The sequence below is a fragment of the Balaenoptera borealis genome, assembly GCF_965194805.1.
Source record: "Balaenoptera borealis genome assembly, chromosome: X".
Taxonomy (NCBI): domain Eukaryota; kingdom Metazoa; phylum Chordata; class Mammalia; order Artiodactyla; family Balaenopteridae; genus Balaenoptera; species Balaenoptera borealis.
In genome coordinates, this window is record NC_138881.1 from 83,080,377 (window position 1) to 83,102,120 (window position 21,744).

Here is a 21,744-nt window from a genome sequence, read left to right on the forward strand (position 1 = left end):
AGCGCAAACCACCTTATTAAAGGAAAAGATCTGTCTGTTACACAAAGAAAACTGAACAGACTCTGAGGGGAAGGCCTGTAAGAAAGCTGGAGACAAAAATAAAGTCTGAAAACAAGCGATGTATCTTTGACATCTCACCATTGTTTCACTTTTTTTTTTTTCTTTCACATCTGTAAACATTACAGAACTTTGGTTAGTTCTTGAAGTATATTATTACAAGAATCCCCAATCTAGGAATGGATATAAATTTCTTTTCTATTCATGCATTAAATAGATGTGCATTACGTATACATGGACTAGTATTTTAATATGTATCAAAAATGATTTGCTCCTGGTAGTTCTCACCCGGATAGACATAAAGAATAACATTTGTAGATAGTAGGATGCATAATGAAATTATATCTGTTTACTCCTGATTTATTTTTAAGGGGTGTAAGGAAAGAAAGCAAGGAAGATAGGGAAGATGGTCTGGCATGCTAGATTTTTGTCAAAAAAATATTTTTGGTCCCTCTTCTTATGATATTAAGGGACATGTGCAATTATTTGATAATACCAACAAGAATAAGGCTATGCTTGTAATAAATTAGAATAACTCACACCCCGATTTGTAGGATAAACTAAATATTTAAGACTTTCATTTTATTGCACATCATGTATTCAACACTAGTAAAAGCATCTTTTATCAAGATGCTACTTGTTTAGAGTATACACTATAGGCACAGTGAGTTAATCTTAAAGTGTTCTTGGTTGGTGATTACAAAAATACTATAAATTAAAAGAAAATATCATTGGAAATTTGTATTGTTACCTGTTTCACATTTAATTCATATAAAAAAGACATTTAAAACAAACTATCCTAATTTGAACAAATATGTACCTTCTTTAAGTATCTTAATTTCACACTATTCAAATTAAGTACATGAACTGATATTTTTGAGGCAAGAATGAATAAGTCATTTATACATAGGAACAAAAGATTATATTAATCTCACAGAAGGATTGTACAGTTGCATCTTGTATTTTGGAGAGAGGCTTCTTCCTGTCATCTACCTGTCAAATAAAAGTTCTTCCACACAGCGCTGGTCTGACATCTATCACTAGAGGTATGCTCAAAGGATTCGGCACAAAGATTTTTGCCAACTTCAAATAAAATAAAAAATAATCTTATGGGAAATACTAGCGTGTAGTAATAGATGTTCTAAAAGAGAAAGAAGTGAATGTTTAAAAATCTTCTGCCCTCTCCCTCTTTTCAGTAGGATTTTTATCTTCAGGGAAATACTTGTCATTAAGAAAGAAATATCATATACATGTATGATATTCCCACAATATCTAGGATTAAAAGGATGCTCCTGGAATACAAAGGATTCTGAGTGGATGTAAATGTCTAAAATGACAGAAATTTACTGAAGTACATAGAAAGAGTTAGTTAGTTTAGGTTTATAAACTGTTCGAAACTGAGTTAACCACTGATGTATGGTTAGCTAGAATTGGTGTTAGATTCCAGTTATATTGTAAAAGATTACTTGGTTGATTTCTCTCAGTGTTGTATTTTTTTGTTTTTTTTTTTTGTTAAAAAAATAGCAGAGGGAACTTTCTTTGCAGGGCACGGATTATGCTTTTAAAATGATACCATTTACCTAATTAATATTCTAATGATAATTCCTTTTCTTGGTGAATTTAAAACTGTAATCTACCGCTTTTCACATGAAGCTATAGATTATGTTAAAATATTCACCTAGTTAAAAAGGAACCACAACATAAGCAGTTAAACTTATCAGATGTTTCTTGTAGTAAAGTAATATTAAAAATTCAGATGGTCACAATTAGCTCCTATAATATTTGGGAAGAAAAGGAAAACAGACGGGTTAACTTAAATGTCAAATATCACTAAAGGGTACCATTACTGTAAGTACTACCCTCACCACAAAATACTTTGTTAATTTGCAGCAGTGTATTATCACTTTGTGAGTCACCAATCCAGGGTGCTGAACTGTAATAAAAAATCATTTCTATGCAGATGAGTTTCCAATGTTAGCTTGGCCCCTGCTTGCCTGTTGGTTATTAAAATTCTAACCAATAGCAGTGTTGTACTTCAGGGCCATTTGTTGTTTATGTTTTCAGTGTGTAATAACATATAATCTACATAAGAATGAAACATTTAAAAATACTTAGCACTCCCTAGGCACTAAACTTTGTGGGTATATCAGATAAGGATCTTTGTTTGCAGGCAACAGAAAGTGACTCTGCCTGATTTAAGCAAAAAATAGAATTTATAAGGAGGAGCTCAGCCAGAAACTGAGGAAAGGCTGAAGAACTTGGCCTTTAAAAGAGCAGCAATTATGGCGGCTTTGAGAATGCAGAGAGCAGGAATGAATGGAAAGTCTTTCCAGGAAGTTGCCTCTGGGGTATATTCCATTTTCTTCCTCCTTTCCTTGTATTTGATTCAAATTCTAATTAGAAAGAGAGACCAATTGGCCTGGTGTAGATTATCAGAATACCCCTTGTCCAAGGGAGGGCAAAGAACCTTGATTGACAGTGCTACCAAGACTACTGTGATGGATGATTGGTCATGCCCTAAAGGAGGCTGTTACCAAGGATGAGGATACCAAAGGTTAGGGGCAGATGAAGGGATAAAAGCCAGGCCTGAACAAAGAAAGGCAAAACAAAACAGATGGTTGGTATACCAGGGGATACAAACATTACAGAAGACACATAGAAAGCTTAAGGAGCTTGTGATACAGTTGAGTAGCCAGGAAATATACATACAGAATATTACGTAATGTCACAATATACTTCTAGCAATGAATATAAAAATTAATGGCCATTGAGATTACTTTCAGATTAGCAGGACTTCAAGAGGGAGGAATTTTTGGTGATGGGCGTGGTGGTGAGTGGTACTCATAAATTAGAAGAGAAGGATCTTGAAAGATAGGTATAATTAAGTTATACGAAGGGAAGAAGACATAACCTTACAAGATGGGAGAACACTGGCCTTAGAACTTACATTTTAGCTTCTATTTTGCCCATCACTAGCTAAATTTTCATGGCCAAGTCACTTACTCTCTCCAAACCTGTTTCCTCATCTATACATGAGGAAATATACAGTGACCCTGGTTTATTTTCATAGGGTTGTTTTCAGGGTTAAATAAAACGATCTTTGTCACAGTACTTTGAAGAATTATAATGTTAAAAAATGGTAGTAGTTCTTTTTAATGATGGTATATGACTAGGAATAATCATGATGTGTTTGAAGATGAATTAAAAAACTACACTGCCTGGAATATTGGGTGTATGTTGGAAACAAATAACATTGGTAAGCAGGTTGTGAGAAGATTTTGAGTAATTTGTATACTAGCTTCAGTATCTTGCCTCCGTAACTTTTTTTTTTTTTTTTTTTTTTTTACACAGTCCAGGTCTTTTATTTTCTTTACACCCATCATGCCATGAATTCATAGGGAATGGGCTCCAACAGTTCAGGCTCCTTTACATTGGTCCTCACGAAGTGTGCTTCTCTGGGTGGAGCAGGCTGGCGCTTCAGCTGAACCCAAGTACCTTTCTCTTTGGCTTCCTTCTTTTTCTGATCGTTTTCCTTCACCCGTTTCAGGAAGCTATCTCGGCTCTTAGAGTGCTTAATATGCTCGATACGCACATTAATTCTCTTGGCAAGAATCTTGCCCTTAACTTGTTTGTTTACAATGATGCCAACAGCATGCTGAGTAACATTGTAGACTCTCCCAGTTTTGCCATGGTAACATTTGTGGGGCATTCCTTTTTGAACAGTGCCCATTCCCTTGATATCTACAATATCACCTTTCTTGTAGATTCGCATGTATGTGGCCAAAGGAACAACTCCATGTTTTCTAAAAGGCCTAGAGAACATGTAGCGGGTGCCCCTCCTCTTTCCCTTTGTGTTGGTCATTTTGGCGAATTACTGGAAGATGGCGGTTCCTGCCGAAAAGCTTTTTTTTTTTTTTTGAAAATCACTCACAGCCCATTTTATAACTTATGAAGGCCAAAAACCTTTGTTTTTCTGCCTTGAGTTAATATCTCCTTCACCCATACTGTGACTTTCCAGTCATTCTAGTTGGACAGAGAGACATAACAAATTATGATATGGTATAATGAAGTGTTTTTGTACAGATGTGAAATATGTCATACAAAGAACCTGAAGAAAACATTTAGTTTTACTGTGGAGAACATTTTAGATATCTAACTTTAATTTAGTAGGGTTAATAGAATAATGTAATTATGCTACTTTTTTCTAAGATTCATCATTTATATAAAGTGTATGTAACATAAAGGCCTTATTTCCTAGAGGTCATCATATGGTATTAGTGACAGAGTATTACAGATATCTTCCCAAGTATACAAAAGAAGGCATCTATCTCCCCTAGAGAAGTTGTAAGATGGAGAGTGAATTAGGTTCAATTTCAGTGCAAAATATAATGTACTGGAAAATGTGATTTGTAAGGAAAATGACTGCTGTCTATGGAAGCACAATTTAGAAATTGGTAATTCAAGAGAAAATCTATAAAAGATCTAAGCAAAAAGTTACATCTAAGTATTCTAAAAATTTTACAGTATCTAATCATTTTTAGCTGAAATGATGTGGATTATCTCTATCTAAACTTAGAACCTTAACATTAGAAAGTATCTAATCTAGCCCCTTCAGCCTGCAGATGAGAAAACTGACCATTAGAGAAGTGAAATACTTTGGTTGGTGTGTTGGTCAGCTTGTGCTGCCATAAAAGAATACTGTAGGCTGGGTGGCTTAAACAACAGAAATTTATTTTCTCACAGTTTTGGAGATTGGAAGTTCAAGATCAAGATGCAAGCCTGATTGGTATATGGTGAGGGCTCTCTTTCTGAATTGCAGACAGCCACCTTCTTGCTAGGTGACAGTCAGGTTCATAAAGCTGGATATAGCGACCAACTGTTTTGGTTTGCCCAGGACTAAGAGCTTTCCTGGGATTCAGGACTTTCACTACTAAAATTGGGACAGTCCTAGGCAAACTGGGACAGTTGGTCACTTTAGTTATGAAACTAGAGGTAGAGTCTTGGCCTCCTGATTATGCTTTCTCTCTTTCTCTCTCTCACCCTTTTTTTAAAAACATGTAACTGGAACAGCTTGCCTTTCGCATTTTTATAATGTCCTTTGCTACTCTTCTTCATCTGGTTTTTACCCCTTAGCTCTTCTTCTCTGGTTACCACTACACACTGTGAGTATAATTATTATAGGACTGTTCACACTGTACTATAATTATTTTACCTCTCTTTCTCTCTAAAGACTCAGAACTCATGGAGGGTGGTTATTATTTTATTCTACATTTTATTCCCAGTGTCTATTGTATAGGAAGCCCTCAATAGATTACTATTGAATGAAAGGTAGGCAATTTGATTAAATAACAGGATTTGTTGTGAGTGTTCAACATAAGTATTAGCATTTTTTTAAGTGAGAGAATTTAGTGTCTCACAGATATAAAGAGTGTATTTTTACCAGTGAAACTATTAAATATGTAAATGTAACACTATGCTATGGTTTATTTGTAAAAACATAAAAATGTATTGTTTGCTATCAATATAAACCAAAAATTCACCCTCAAATATGGGTTAATAAATAAATATGGGACTATTAATTTAAAACCAAAGATATTGTTGAAAATAACCACTGTAGAATATACTGAAAGGCACCTTAGCAAAGGTCAGTAAATCCTGGTCACTAGTCTACACACTTGGTTGCTATGCTTTTACAGTTTAGATGTATCCTTTGTGATTCAGAGAGGTTTATTATTATTAACCCCATTTTGCAAATTAGAAAACTAAAACCCAGTGAGGTTATGAAATTTTTTTCAAGATCAGAAAGCTAGTAAATGTCCAAGTTTGGGCCTAAATCTAGGTTTTCTGTGTCCAAAACCTTGCAACACACTGCCTCTCGCTAAATTGTAACAGAAGGTTTAGTCATATGTAGCTCATTTCAAGGAACCATTACAGAACCAACTCTGCCCCTTACAGAGTACTGAAAATGGGGAAAATCACCGGTGGATTTTCTTGACTCTCCAGTAGCTTGTAAAATGAGGAATCTCTCTTTTTTATTATTCAAGTTGAAATAGAAGTCATTGGAGGAATATTAATAGAAAGTTTGTCTTCCTCTAATAGATTTTAATGTATCCAGGTAGTGGAACCTATGTACTTGTAATAAAATAGCACCTAATAATCTGCATAATTATAGAGCAATCACTTGCTTTGTATGTACAAGCTCTCAGACCATATCAGTTTTGTGTAGGCAGGGTTGGCTGCTCTTCTCAATACATATTTTCTACAAATGAACATCTGTTCTCCAGAGAGATGGCTTACCCAGGATCACTCAGTATTGGAGGCAAAGTTAGAATCCCACTTTTCCTGGGACTCAAATTATTTCAGTGGCTCAAGGTAGTTTTTAGAATTTGATGATCTCTTTTGCTTCACTCAAATATGCTTTTTCCTATAAGACAGTGTATGGCATTATTTGGATTTGGGGGAGATGTGATTGATAATTTGCTGAGAAGAAAATTGCTTTGAGGGAGATAATTTGTCCTGGAACAATTCTGTGTAAGGGAAGATTAGATTCTCTGTCAAGAACAGGGTTGGATAGAATGTTAGGTCCTCTTACCAAGCTTTCCTTTTTTTCCCTGTGGGTCCTTTTAGCCTTCCTTCCTGTGGGCTCTTTGCAGCAGAGTTTTTAGCTGGTGATCTCTATGATTCACTGGTTATAATCAGTGATATAAGATCCAAAGCTACAGCAAAATACAGAGGCGCTCACTCATGTTACTTTGCATTTTAAAATGTCACCACATAAAATAGTGATACACCATATCATTCGTTCATAATTCATGACCAATAGACACAAACATCTCAAGTTAAGGGTTTGTCTGTGCCTCATTATATTACATTGAAGCAAGAACATTCACCATTGTTGACCTCTGAAATAACTAAGCACCATAGAATGACATTAAGGACAGGATATCATTCTTAATGTTAAATGGTTTTCTTTGTTCAGCTTATTTGATGGTCGACCTTTATTTAAATCCTTTGTGTTGTATTGTATTGTGCTTAATGGGTTCTCATCATTGAGAACCATTCAGTGTTGAAAAGATGAATGTTCAACTCTTGTGTGACTATGTCAGTGGTGACATTTTAGATTCAGTTTTTATAACTGTGTCAAGGGTTTTGTTTCCCGTAGTTCTTCACAAAAATCAATATACGCAAATTTGTGATTTTCAAAGAGCAAGCATTAATATTACTTAAGTCAGTAAATGCAGAAATGTTTAAATTTAAAGAACTCTAAATTTATTTGTTTAAAGAAACAATTCTCCATAAGTTCTTTTAATTTCCATATGTTATTCATTTTATGTCCTCAAGCACATATTATTAATCAGTGCATGTGGACTTGTGCACATGGGCAAATGGTAATACTGAAAGATTGCTTCAGTCATCTCATTTCTCCAGTAATCAAGATGTGTGGATACCAGCTCAGAAATCCAATCCAGAGTCCTCACCTCCAATGTCCTTCATGCCATTTAAAAATCGGAGGAAAACACAGGCTACTTCTGAGGTTCTCTTTTTAAAAATACATCCCTCTAAGAGTTGGGAACATAAGAACCCGTCTCCCTAATTTTGTAATCCCGTGAATACGCTACCATATGCTTTGAAGATTGTCCTTCAGTTTGAAAATCAGCTTTTTTTCCACTTCTAAGACGTAAGGTACCTAGTCTCTTTATATCCCTATACTATAGGGGTCTGCACATACAGATTGACTCCTTAAGTAGAAAGAAAACTTGATGAAGGTAGTGTGTGTTTCTGTCTTTAGAGGTGCTTTCTTCTAAGATAGATATCTCAATTATTCCAAATGGTCACAACATTTTCCAGATTTATGTTAATGTGGAGATGCATTGTATCTTTTTTTATTCTTTGTAGCCTACGTTACAGAATTGAGATGGGAGAAAAGACTGCTGTATCAGCAGGGATAAAACTATATGATCATGTCAGTAGGCACAGGGATTAACCTATTTTGTAGATGTACTTCAAATTGGTATAGTTATGAAAGAGTTATGTCTATGAGAATACCTTTTTTGAAATCTTGAGCTCTGATGAAAAGAAACAGACTCACACCTTTATCTTCCTACTTCCCTCTAAAAATGCAGAGTTTCCATGAGCTTATTTAAAGATTTTTCTCTAAGTTGAAATATTCATTAATTTACCTTCATTGCTGCAAATTAGTCAGCTAATACTTTAAATGTAACACTTGTTTGTTTTCTCAGAATTTGATTGCATCTGTTTAGATATTATCACATTTACAACACTATAGGTTGAGTGAAAACTTCATTATATTCCCCCAATTTTCAGTTTATTAAATTCTCTGGAGAACAGTAGTTTATAAATGTAATTTGTCTGATGCAGACTTGATTAGTATTCCTTGTCAATACAGGCTGCTTTGGAAACATTTTTTTTTCCCTCTCAATATTTTTTTCTATTTTACTTATATATGTGAAAATGTTCTGTCCTCTAAACACATACATACACACACACACACACACCCCTCCAAGACTCTTAACTGTAATTCTTAATATTGTGATGCCTATGCTGCTAGCCCTGGTTTTAACTTCTCTGTGTTACAGTTAAATCTGCCTTCCATTAGTCTAGATAACTTGATATAAGGGGTAACATGAATATATATTGTACATACGTACACACTTGCCTTGTGGACTAGTTATGCCTAGTTACTGCACTCCCCTACGCAAACACATGATCTTTTTGATATGGAAGCGATTCCAATTTTTGAAAGTTTTATGTTAGGGGAAGGACTGAGAAAAAGGAATTAAAAGCCAGACCCAATCAAAAAGTATGTGTGTGTGTGTGTGTGTGTGTGTGTGTGTGTGTGTGTGTAGAGAGAATGAGAGTGAGAGAGAGAGATTGAGAGACAAAATAAGAGAGAGAGAATGAAGGAGTGAGAAAGTTTCAGCAATGGTTTTCGGAATTGGATGATCAGAGAGAAATAAGATTGAGTTAAATACTTCTTACATGTAAATTGACAAACTTGTAAAGAGCTTTTAAAAATGCAAAGTATGAGTTGCCATATTATGCTCCTTATCTTCTGCCAATAATAATTATTTAAAAAGCCAACAGTATATATTTGTATAGAGAACTATAGTGAGGGGTATAATTTGTTTCCAGTAGGGGACTCATGTATGGCTTTGTTTATGACTCATTAAATACAGACTCATTTCAAGGAAACAAAAACAACGAATATATCTGTATTTTCTTTCATTTTTAAAATTTTATCTTCTTACATTGATATGAAAAACACAGTCAACTTAATACTGTGCCATACATTGAAGGCATTGTGACTAAACAATAATGGATATAGTTAACTGTTCTGTTGGGTAGTATGGCTGGCAGAGATGAATAATTCTCTAGTTTATAAAAAAGCTTTTTTTTTTTGGTTCTTGATGAGTCTCCCATATATCAGGAGTGGCAATAAATAATTTCAACACTGGAGCAGACCAAAAAAATGATGATTTATGGGACTAGCTGTAGGTCTTGCTAGGTTCACCACAAAGACTGTTTCCATAGAGGATTTAAATGAACCCAGCTGGCTTAGTATTCTGTGAATTGCTGTAGTCATTTTCTGAGTTTAATCTTATGACTGATTTTGTAATTCTCACAGTGGGGGAAAGTTGACAACATGAACAGCATTTAGTGAATATAATTAGGAAGCTTGAAGACAAATGCCTTTTTACTCTATAAAAGCTTTGCTCAAAGGGGATTTCAACCCTGTATGAGACTGTTGTTCAAAAAAATGTGGCTACTGTGACTGAATGTGAGTGATTATCTTACAAACTGATTTTCCTGTCCAATGAAACCATACTAATGAAGGCATGGCAGAACTTTAAGAAGGAGGGCTGATGACCATGGAAGGGGGTTTATAAGCACTTAATATTCAAATAAAACTCTGAACATCCAATTATCCCTATGATAATTTTAGGGAATCTAAGAAGTATTTATATACATATAAATACATTTTAGCTAGTATTTGGGCAGCAAGTTGGCTACATTTATTGATTATTTTCTGCGGAGCCCTGTGCTAGATGCTTTGCAGGGATGAAGAGAAATAAAACATATGTCTCTAGTCCTTGAGGGCCTGGTGAGCTAGTTGCCAAATACAGAACATTGTAATACTAAAACAAGAGACAGGGAGGAAAATAGGGAGAAATGGGGTGGAGGGCAGGGGGGAGATGGCTTTTATATAATAGCACACATGAAAAATAATCTGTGTTGCTATAAATACTGGTTAACTAACTACAAAATAACAAAGTACTCTGTTATTTATATGATAGCCCATACTATAAAGCTGCCCCCCTCTTCTTTAGAAAGGAAAAGCACAATACCAGCCTTATTTACAACATGTGCTTTACTTCTCTCCCACAAACCAAAGCTTAGATTTTGTTTTTCCTGACTTCTGTCATGGGGACGAGCATACAGACTTGCCATTCATTTTATTTCATCTTTTTTTTTTTTTTTTTTAAATCTGCATTCTCAGAATACTCTCTTGCCTTTTATGGTACAGTAAGAGTATCTTTAAAACTGCTTTTCATAAGTTTCTACCTGCTTTCTATAATTAGGTCTTATTATTTTTAAAATTTTGGACAAAATTAATCAGTACCTGTTCAAAAACAGTAATATAATGGTACCACTGTATGACTGTTATGTGTCTGTACCCTTCCTTATTCGCTAATTGGACAAAAAAAAATCAAGTAATATTTCTTTCAACAAGAGAATGTCCTGAGATTTTTCAGATAAATTAAATAAGAATGAAGAGTGTCACTGTTTAATGCTCTGTGTGAGGAATCACTCTTTGGAATCCAAGCGACTTAGTATGAGGAAATATAAGCTATTCAGAAGTTGACTATTTAGAAAAAGGAACTGAATCTTAAAATACAAGCAAATGACTAGATACTTATATTATTTTTTTAAAAATTTTTATTGAAATATAGTTGATTTACAATGTTGTATTAGTTTCAGGTGTACAGAAGAGTGATTCAGTTATACGTATATGTTTATATATTCTTTTTCAGATCCTTTTCCCATGTATATTATTACAGAATATTGAGTATAGTTCCCTGTGTTATACAGCACCAGTCCCCAAACTTTTTGGCACCAGGGACCGGTTTCGTGGAAGACAGTTTTTCCACGGACCGGGGATCGTGGTGATGGTGATGGTTCAGGCGGTAATGCAAGCGGCAGGGAGCCCTGGGGAGTGGCAGATGAAGCTTTGCTAGCTGGCCGGCCCGCTACTCATCTCCTGCTGTGTGGCCCCGTTCCTAACAGGCCAAAGACCGGTACCAGTTTGTGGCCCAGGGGTTGGGGACCCCTGCTATACAGTAGGTCCTTGTCGGTTGTCTATTTTATATATAGTAGTGTGTATATGTTAATCCCAAACTCCTTATTAGATACTTATATTAAAACAGAATATTTTACTTTGGAAACCTGTGCTGAAGGAAGTTGAAAAGCATTGTAAGCTATTCAGAGATTTGGGGAGAGATGCTGATGTACGATTCCAGGGATTTTTCATCAGCCACAGCCTGGTTCATTCAAATCTTTTTATGTTTACAAGTTTCAGCTTTCATGAAATATATGAGAAATATAGAGAAAGGCCTGGGTACTTGTCAGTTTCTGAAAGCATCTCCATAGGACTTTTGTTGGTTTGTTGTGTTAATTATTTCAGAAGTAAAATATGTTCACAATCAAGAGAGATTTGAACTTAACCTGTAATTTTTTAAAGTAACTTAAGTAAAATATAATTGACATACAATCAAATTGACTCATCTTTAAGTATACAGTCTGATGAAATTTGTTATTTGTATATACTGCAATCAAGGCACGAAACAGTTCTATCAACCTGTAGTTTCTTCATGCCCCTTTGCAGTCAATCCCCATTCCCAGCTCCAGGCAACCTCTTATTTGCTTTCGGTCACTATAGTTTTACCTTTTTCTAGAATTTCATATGAATGAAATCATCCAATAATGCAGTCTTTTGTGTTACTTTGTATTTGGTGTGGCTTTCACTCAGCATAATATTGTGGCATATATCAGTAGTTCATTTTTATTACTGAATAATATTCCACTGTATGCATATACCACATTTTTATTCATCAGTCGATGGACATTTGGGTTGTTTCTACTTTGTGTCTATTACAAATAATGCTGCTCTTAATATTCATGTACAAGACATAAATTTCTTTTATCTTGGGTAAATACCTAGGACTGGGAGTGCTGTGTCTTATGGAAAGTAAGGTTTAATTTTAAAAGATACTGTTTTCCAAAATGCCTGTACCATTTTGTATTCACACCTACAATTAAACCACAATGAGATATCATTTCATACCTGTGAGATGGGCAAAATTTTAAAAATTCTGATAATATCAAGTACGACTGAGAATATGTGTCAAGGGGAACTCCTGGTGAGAATGTAACTTGGTACCTCTATTTTGGAAAACAATTTGGTAAGATTTAGAAATGCTGAAGATACAATAACCAGAAATGCAACTCCTAGTGTATTCTCTAGATAAGCACTTACATAAGGACTCTGGAGACATGCGCAAGAATAATCACTCTGTAGACATGTAAAGAAATAATCACTATCAATAGAGTAAAAAGACAACCCACAGAATGGGAGAAAGTATTTGTAAATCACATATCTGATAAAGGATTAATATCCAAAATACATAAAGAACTCCTACGACTGAACAACAACAACAACAAAACACAAGCAACCTAATTCAAAAACGAGCAAAAGATTTTAATAGACATTTTTCTAAAGAAGATGGCCAATGAGCACATGAAAATATGCTCAACATCACTAATCATTAGGGAAATGTGAATCAAAACCACAATGAGATACCACTTCATATCCATTAGGATGGCTACTATCTAAAAAAACAGAAAACAAAAGTGTTAGAGAGGAAATGGAGAAATTGGAACGCTTGTGGATTGGCTTGTGTGAATGTTAAATGGTCCAGCCCCTGTGGAAAATAGTATGGTAGTTACTCAAAAACTTAAACATGGAATTACCGTATGATGCAGCATTCCACTTCTGGATGTACACATAAAAGAATTGAAAGCAGAGACTTGAACACATATTTGTATACCAGTATTCATGGCAGCATTATATTCACAATAGCCAAAGGTGTGAGCAACCTGTGTCCACTGACAGATGAATGGATAAGCAAAATGTGGTATATACATACAAAGGGATATTATTCAGCCTTTAAAAAGAAGGAAATTCTGGTATATCCTACAGCATGGATGAACCTTGAAGACATTACGCTAAGTGTAATAAGCCAGACACATTAGGACAAATATTGATAATTCCACTTAATTGAGGTACCTAGAATAGACAAATTAATAGAGACAGAAAGTAGAGTAGTGGTTGCTAGGGGGTGGGGAGGGGAAAGGGGGATGGGGAATTACTGTTTAATGGGTACAGAGTTTCAGTATGGGAAAAAGTTCTGGAGATGGACAGTGGTGATGGTTGCACAGCAGTGTTGAATGTACTTAACACCACTTTACTGTATACTTAAAAATGCTTAAAATGGTAAATTTTATTTTATGTGTATTTTACTATAATAAAAGAATGTTCACGGCAGCATTATCTATAAGAATATCAGTAATAATGACTCCCCCACCCCCCAAAAAAAGGAAACTAGATAATGGAAATGGTCAACATGGGACTGTAACTAAAATTAATTATTTTCATGTGGTGGAATAATATACAGTCATGAAAACAAGTGAATGGACGTAGCTAATTATGTAACTCACCCCTAAATAGCTGCTCCTCGGATTCTAATTATGCCAGATTCTAATTATACTTTAGCAATATTACATATCTTGGGCCTTAAAGGTTGTTCTTAAATAGCTAAAACCACTAGTGTTGCACCTCCAAATGTCGTTTATTTACACTGTATATAGATAGCAAGATCAGTTCTATACACCCATTTGGTGGTGGTGATAATCTTTAAAGCTATGTACAGAAAAAAAACCCCAAAACTCTTCCACCCACTCTCAAACCTCATGCATATAAAACAGTTTTGTTAAGTAAAATCCTCATGACAATAAAAGTCACAAGTTTTAGTTAAATGCTTAAACCATTTCTGAGAGAAACCACTGAAGACCTTAGGGATAGTCATGCTTGTAAACTATTTCTATACCAATTTAGAATAACTTGATTTTGTTAAAACCATTCTCAGAAGAACTTCTATTTGGTAAGCCTCCTATAGGCAGGTTGATTAATTAAGAGCAGTTGAAAGTGCCAGACCAGCTTTTCTTTTTAAAGTATAGACATAATTCATTAATTCTTTCTGGCCTTTCCTCAAATAAGGACAAAATGGTTGTTGATTTGCCACTGGTGCTGGCTACTTCAGGCTAATGCATATGCAGGGTATTCTCCTTGAATGCATAAGTAGGGCTAGAAGGGGAAATGGTGAGAGGTGGAGCAGGAAGAACAGGAAAGCAAAATTTGTCTTCTCTGGGAAACTCACATCACCACTGTCCTGCTGGGCCTGGAGGTGGCAATTGAGATGAATCCTTATGCCATTTTAATGTTGTCATGGTTTCAAGTTTAAGCTCTCCTTTCACAGATTGCTGCCATAAATTAAGCTAACAAGTGTAAAACTCTTAAATTGCTTGATTTTTACACAGTTGATATCATCTGTTCCCTTTTTATTGGAAATACCACTTAATACCCAAATCAAGAGCATAAAAAAGGAACAGTCAGGCCTACATAAAGAATTAAGACATCTTTCTACTATAGATTACATTTGGCTGAATTAGCGTCAGCCCTGGTCATGTAGTACCCAGAAAAGCATTTTGGGTGAGAGTTAGAAATAAAGCCAGGAAAGCATGTATGAAACCTGTCTGGTCTCCGCTACAAAGCTAATGTCTTTATGGTAATTGCAATCCTTAAAAATACATTATCTTTCTCAATGTTATTGCAGCGTGTGGTGGTGTTGAAGAAGGCAATAATTTGTAAACAACCCTTGGCAGAGAGCACAGAACTTAATTTTGTTTAAATAAAGGAGACAAACATTAGAATTCATGTGCTGTACCAAGACTGGCATGCAGTAGTAGTTGTTTTGGTATATGCACTGGAGCATTCCTGATTGCTTAAATATTAACTGTTCCATGAATATACAAATATAATAGGGAAAAAAGGAGCCATGATTAGGGAAAATTTTTGCTAAAGGAACTGAAGTTGAATGATCTGATCGTATTGATAATCTAGGTGGGTTTATTCCATTGATTCAACCAGATTCCTTCACTGCATTTCACTATCTCCTTTCCTTCTAAGGACAATTCGATGTAAATGTGGATCATGTGGCATTGCTATCTGTCAGAACCCTTTTCTTGACACAGAGGGATTAGGCAATTCTGGGTTTTCCTGAGTAAAGGACCTGTTGATAAGTTTGCTGAATTTCATGTGGCCATTTGTATAAACACCAGGGGAAAAAGGAGGGGATGTGTCTAGAAAGGCCTTCCTTCTGATACAGTCTAGAGACATGGACTTTTATCTCACATTGAAGTTTTTTCTATTTTTATTGAAGTATAGTTGCTGTACAGTATTATGTAAGTTACAGGTGTACAATATAGTGAGTCACAATTTAAAAAAAATTTTAATGGCCATACTCCATTATAGTTATTATAAAATATTGGCTGTATTCCCTGTGCTGTACAGTATATCCTTGTAGCTTATTTGATGCATAACAATTTGTACCTCTTAATCCCCTACTCCTATCTTGCCCCTCCTCCCCCTTCCCTCTCCCCACTGATAACCACTAGTTTATTCTCTAAATCTGAGTCCACTTCTTTTTTGTTATATTCACTACTTTGTTGTATATTTTAGATTATATCACATTGAATTTTTAATACTCTTAGACCTGCTTAAATGTGTCCTGAAAATTTTCCTTAAGTAACGTCCACTCTGCCTTACCACGGCATTTCTTACAATCTTTACATGAAAATCAGTTTCATCTCTGATAAATATTCATTCTACAGCAATTCATGCAAGAAAACCTGGTGTTTATCCTGCACATTCTTGCTTCTTCTGGAAGAGAATATTTTCTGGCAGCTGGCTGAATATTTGCTTGTTTAGTCATTCTGAGAATTCTCTGGGCCACTCTGCAAGTTGGGTGTAAGATTTCTTTAGCTGGGGGCATACGCTACACAGCTTTGTTCCTGCATAATGTGCGGTAACGCAGGAACACATTCTCACTCTTGGCCTTCCACCGCAAATGCTGTTGCCGACATTGGAAATGCAGCATCAGAATGTGCCTGTGTCATGGACAGGGATGATGCGTCCCCCCCTTTGCCCTCTTTCTCTTTACATTCACCCGCTGTTGTCTGATCTCTGTAGGTTCATACGAAGAAACTCTGTTTCACGTATGGGTCACGGTGTTTGTCTACTTAGAGCCAGTACACATTAGCCCGGAAATTAGGACTGGTGAAATACATTTGCAAGGCAGGACTTTTTAGGGAAAGCATTGAACCCTGATGTCTGCAACTGACATTTGTTATCCTGATTCAAAAATTCTTGAGTAAATATTTAAACACTAATTCAGATTTGCCAGTAAGAAGTGAGTTTGCAGCTTGAGTTAGAGTTGGAAGGCGTAAACGATCTCCTGGGTTATCTAGTCCATCACTCTGCTAATACAGAGTAGACAAGACACACTGCAACATCATGTGAGTGTATTTTCAATACAGTTTTAGGTGAAGGATGAGGGACGGTTTAAAAGACTTATGAACAGTGTATTTAGAATCTTCACAGCATGGGACATACTGTTCGGGTCACCTACTCTTAGATAAGTAGATGGTAAATTATTGATACAAATCAGTCTCATTTTTAATGTAAATTAAGAACATTCAGAGTGATTCTGTCCTTCAGATGCCACAGATTGCTAGTCTGCTCCTCTCTAGTTTTGAATTGACACTAAGCTTTGAAATCATATCGGCACTTCAACTTTTTATATGTGAAAGTAATTATGAGAGGCCCAAGCAAGCTGTGGACAATTGCCAAGCATCTTCTTGCCTGGAAATTTCCTTCAAAGAAGTCTAGTGGTTCTCAAACTTCAGCATGCCTCAGAATCACCTGGAGGTGCTATCAGAATTTTTTGGCCAGTATATTAAATCACATATTGATGGACTCTGCCCTCAGAGTTTCTTATTCGGTCAATTTGGTGTGTGGCCCCCAAATTTGCATTTCTGTCAAGTTCACAGGTGATGCTGATACTGCTGGTTCAGGGACCACGGTTTGAGAACCAGTGAAATAGTCAATGTCCGTCCATTTTCCTTTCTCATGATTTTTAATTCTTATTTCTTCCATTGCCTGATCCCCACAGGCCTAATTATGCTGAACGTATTCGGTACAAATAATCATAATAACCTTCCTTACTAGCCTCCCCATTTTCCAGCTGCCAGCTCTGCTGCCCCCTTTATTATCTAGTTATTTGTTATCCATAATCAATATTTTGAATAAATTACGTTACATGTTACCTCCTCTTTCTGGCTGTCCATTGTTTTTAAGTCTGCACCCCTGGCACTGTATTGAAACTGTGCTTGAAGGTCACCGAAGATTTCATCAAGTCAGTCCTCATTATCTTTGGCCTCTCTGTAGCATTTGTTCATTCAACAAACATTTCCTGAACAAAATTGATGTATTCCTCTTTCTTAAGGAGTTCACAATTTGGTAGGTGAGACTCCTTGCGTAAACAAAATTATATATTGTGGAATAAACCCTGTAACTAGAGTATATATAAGGCACTATGGGAAAACAAAAACAGAATTTATTAATTCTGTTCAGGAAAGTTAAGAGAGGATCATTAGCACCGCTCTCCCTGAATGACCTGGCCCCCCAACTCACATCACCTTCATCATCCATGACACTTAATTCAGTCCACTATGCATTAGACACCCAGTGTACATAAGTTACCATGTTGTGTTCTGGCACCAGCTCTTATTATCTGTTTACCTAGGTCAAGTTACTTAAGCACTCTAAACCTGGTCCCTTACCTATAAAATGGGCTTGTTAATAACTAAGTAACTGAATTCTTTTGAGGATTTTTTTAAAAAGGTGACCCATATAAAACACTTATCAAAGTGTCTGGCCCATAAGCACATGACAGATGGGTTAAAAATATTCGTTCTCCTCCGCCTTAAAGGAGGTACAGGCTACTACCACCTGATGAAGGAAGAAGGCATTTAAGGTCAGGAAGAGCATAAGAAAATGGGTGGAAACCTTCATCCATCCGTGCATTCAGTAAATATGTATTAAGTGCCTGTTATGCGCCAGCCATTGTTCTAGTTGCTGAGTGTATGAAAGTGAACAAAGCAGACAAAAGAAAAAAATACCCTGTACTTGTGTAGCTGACATTGTAGCAGAGAGAGACAGACAATAAATAAATAAATAGGGTACATAGTATATTTGTGATAATTGCTATGGAGAAAAATAAAAGAGGTAAGAGGTGTTTTGAGAGTGGACTGCAATTTTAGATAGAGTAGCTAGGAAAGACCATAATGAGAAAGTGACTTTTGAGTATAGATCTTGAAAGATGGGAAGGAACTAGGCATGCAGGTGAGTAAAAGCAAAACCTTCCAGGCAGAGAAAAAGCACACGCACAGACTCTGAGTAAGACACATGCCTGGTGAATTCAAGGAGCAGCAGAATGAAGGCCAGCATTGTTGAAGGGGGCTGCTGAGGGATACTAGCTAGAGATAAGATCTCAGTGGTAATGGGGGACCAGACCACAGAGGGACTTTTAGGTTATGGTAATGACTTACTCTGTGTGAAGATGGGAAGCTAAAGTAGCCTCTCATCACTTCTAATCTGGATGATGATCATGTTCATGATAATACATTATCTTATTCAATTCTGCAAGTATTATCTAATGCCCATTTTATGGATGAGAAAGCTGAGACATAGAGTGTTTAGGTCACTTGCCCAAGGTCACACAACTAGTGAATGGTAGAGTCAAGGTTCAAACCCAGTTCTGTCTGAATCCAAAGTCTGTGCTCCATAACTGTTCTGTTTAGAAATGTGAACTTTATTATATGAGTTGTAGAGAACCATTGGATTTTTTGAAGGAAGAGAGTGACGTGATCATACGGATGTTTAAGAAGCATTATTAGGTGAAATCATATAGGATAAAATGAAGCAGAGAGGGTGGAATGGCCATGACCACCTTCTCATAGATTAGCTCCACATAGCTACCTACCACTTATGTTTAAAAAATGAACTGCCATCTCCTTCCCAAAGCCAGCTTACTCTAGAGTTATCGCTTTCCTTATCATTGACACAATACAACCATTCTTTTAATCACCAGAACTAAAAACTTTTGGAGTCTTTGATTTTTCCCTTTCCCTCATCCCAGGTATTTCTTTTCAGTGACTTAATCCTGTTTGTCTTCACAACGTGTCTTGAATTTGTCCTTTCTCTGCCTTTGTTTACATGTACCATAGTTATCATTTTAACTATATCAGTCCTTGACATTTACCACCAAATTACTCTCCTACGTCATCTCCTTTCTGTATAATTTTGTGTTGTCTCCTAAATTCTGGGTTCCCTAAGGCTTTGAAAGTACCATGCATTGTTTATCTCTGATCCCTAGTGTCCAGCCCACAGTGGATCATCGAATGTACTTCTACATTCATAATTGCTTTGCTCCTGTCTCCCCTTATAAACGTATAGTGCTTCATTTCCCAAGGGGCACGTTGTAACTTTATTCTGGCATTCACTCTCACATAACTCTCAACAGATATGGTGTCCTGGAAGAGTCTGGGCTTTGGGGTCAGTCTCTCTGTATATATATATATATGTATGTACACACACACACTTAACAAGAGTAGAGTTGAATTTAGAAGTATTGCTCTATAGCCCACGCAAGTGGAGAGAAATCTTCATTCAGAAAACATTGATTGCCTCCCTAGTATGTCCTAGCATGCTCCTAGGTACCATGGATAATAAAAATTAGTAAAACAGGGTCTCTTCCCTTGAAAGAGCTCATACTGACTGGAAGAAGCTACTGTGTTGAAGTGTTTATAGTGAAGGAATATGGCAAAGGAAGGCATCAATTACTCCTTAGAGGAGTCTTCAGAAAGGAGGGGGTAGTTGAGAAGTCTTGAAATTTGAGTAGGTATTCACTTGGCAGATAGAAAAAAAAAAAAAAAAAAGAGGAGGGTCTAGAGAGAGAACAAGATGTGCAAAAGCACAGTGGTATGACATTGCATGGTATGTGCAAGCAGTTGTAATCAGACTGAAGTGAAGGGTAGGCACCAGGAAGCAGCAGGGGACACATTAGAAAGGTAGGCAAGGGCCAGCTCTCAAAGGGCCTTAAATGTAAAACCAAGAAGTTTGTGTGCTTTTCTAGTAGCTGAAGGGAGACTTTGCAATGGAAACTTTAAATGGGTTCTAATCATCCTAACAAAATTCAACATTTGAAAACTAACATCTGTGTGGTGATGTTAAATGAACTGAAATTGTTTGGTTTAAGAGAACAGGACACCTGAGAAGGGAGCTTTCACTCTCTGAGGTGGTTATACAGAGGATAGCAACCAGTTATTTTCAGTTTCCACTGACGACAGAGCAAGAAGAAATAGGCTTAAGATCTCAGTAGCAGGGAAAATTACCTACAGAAGGGGTCCTTCGCAGAAAGATTGTGTGTGACTGACGTAGATGATTAAAATGTTGTTTGCTCAGCCTCTCTGGCTGTGTGCTGGCTTCTGTGTGTTCAAACCGCCTGATTTCAAAAACAGGGCAGAGACTGCAGGTTTTCAGGCTTGAATGAGAGTATTCAAAATAAAAAAATCTTTTACAAGGCAATTAGTTATTCAGATATTTTGCTATCTGCCTAACTGAAGTTTTGGAAATGTATTTGAACACATCACATATAAATATTATCTTTCATAGTATAGCACTCCTGTTTATTAGAAAAAAAGAAATGATCAGAATTTGCTAGAGAAATAGGTGTTAATTTGTTAAAGGTATTTTGTATTCATGTACCATTTCAGAAAGTTATTAAAGATTAGGTAGATACAGTTAGTATAAATTCAGTTATTAATCTTTATGTGTAACATTTATTGGTCAGAGGATTATAATTAAAATCGCTATATGGTTTATTAACTGATGGCACTTTATCAGTGAATATAGTGAATTACTCTTTTTTTTGTTATCATTCGTTGATAACTCACCTTATTAAGATATTATAAAATGTTAGTTTTTTCAAATAATTCCAATTTCTGGAACTACTGTTTCTGTTTTTATTGTTTGGAAATATATACAAGACAGAGGATTATAGGGTGACCATTTTGTTCATCCTCTTGCATGTTATAAAGAGAAGTCCTATATCTATCTCATACCCCTGCCTAACTGTTGCTGGTGAGAGGGAAAGCACAGTCTAGGATGCAAAATGGCACTTGGCTGCTGGCTGGAGTGAACCTTGAAATGCTTACGGAATAGCTACCAGTGAGACTCTGGCAATCTGGACAAGTATTATTGGAATATTTGATGTTAATGTAAAAATAACATAATTTTGAGTTAACCAGATATCAAAGGGAAAACAATTTTATTTCTTAATAAACTAACCCAAACACTTTGGAAGTGATTTTGAACATACTCAGATTAGATTACCTTTGTACTATCCCAAGAGATGTCTATATCCAGCT

General features: G+C 36.0%; 1 protein-coding gene and 1 pseudogene across 8 annotated transcripts in view; one reads left to right on the forward strand and one right to left on the reverse strand.

Annotated features, from left to right (window-relative positions):
• DIAPH2 (diaphanous related formin 2) overlaps positions 1–21,744 on the forward strand; it is an 860,940-nt gene that overhangs the window by 441,190 nt on the left and 398,006 nt on the right. The window lies entirely within an intron of this gene.
• On the reverse strand, positions 2,487–3,979 carry LOC309620731 (large ribosomal subunit protein eL21 pseudogene; annotated as a pseudogene). Its single transcript has one exon. The product of its transcript is annotated as a large ribosomal subunit protein eL21 pseudogene (transcript).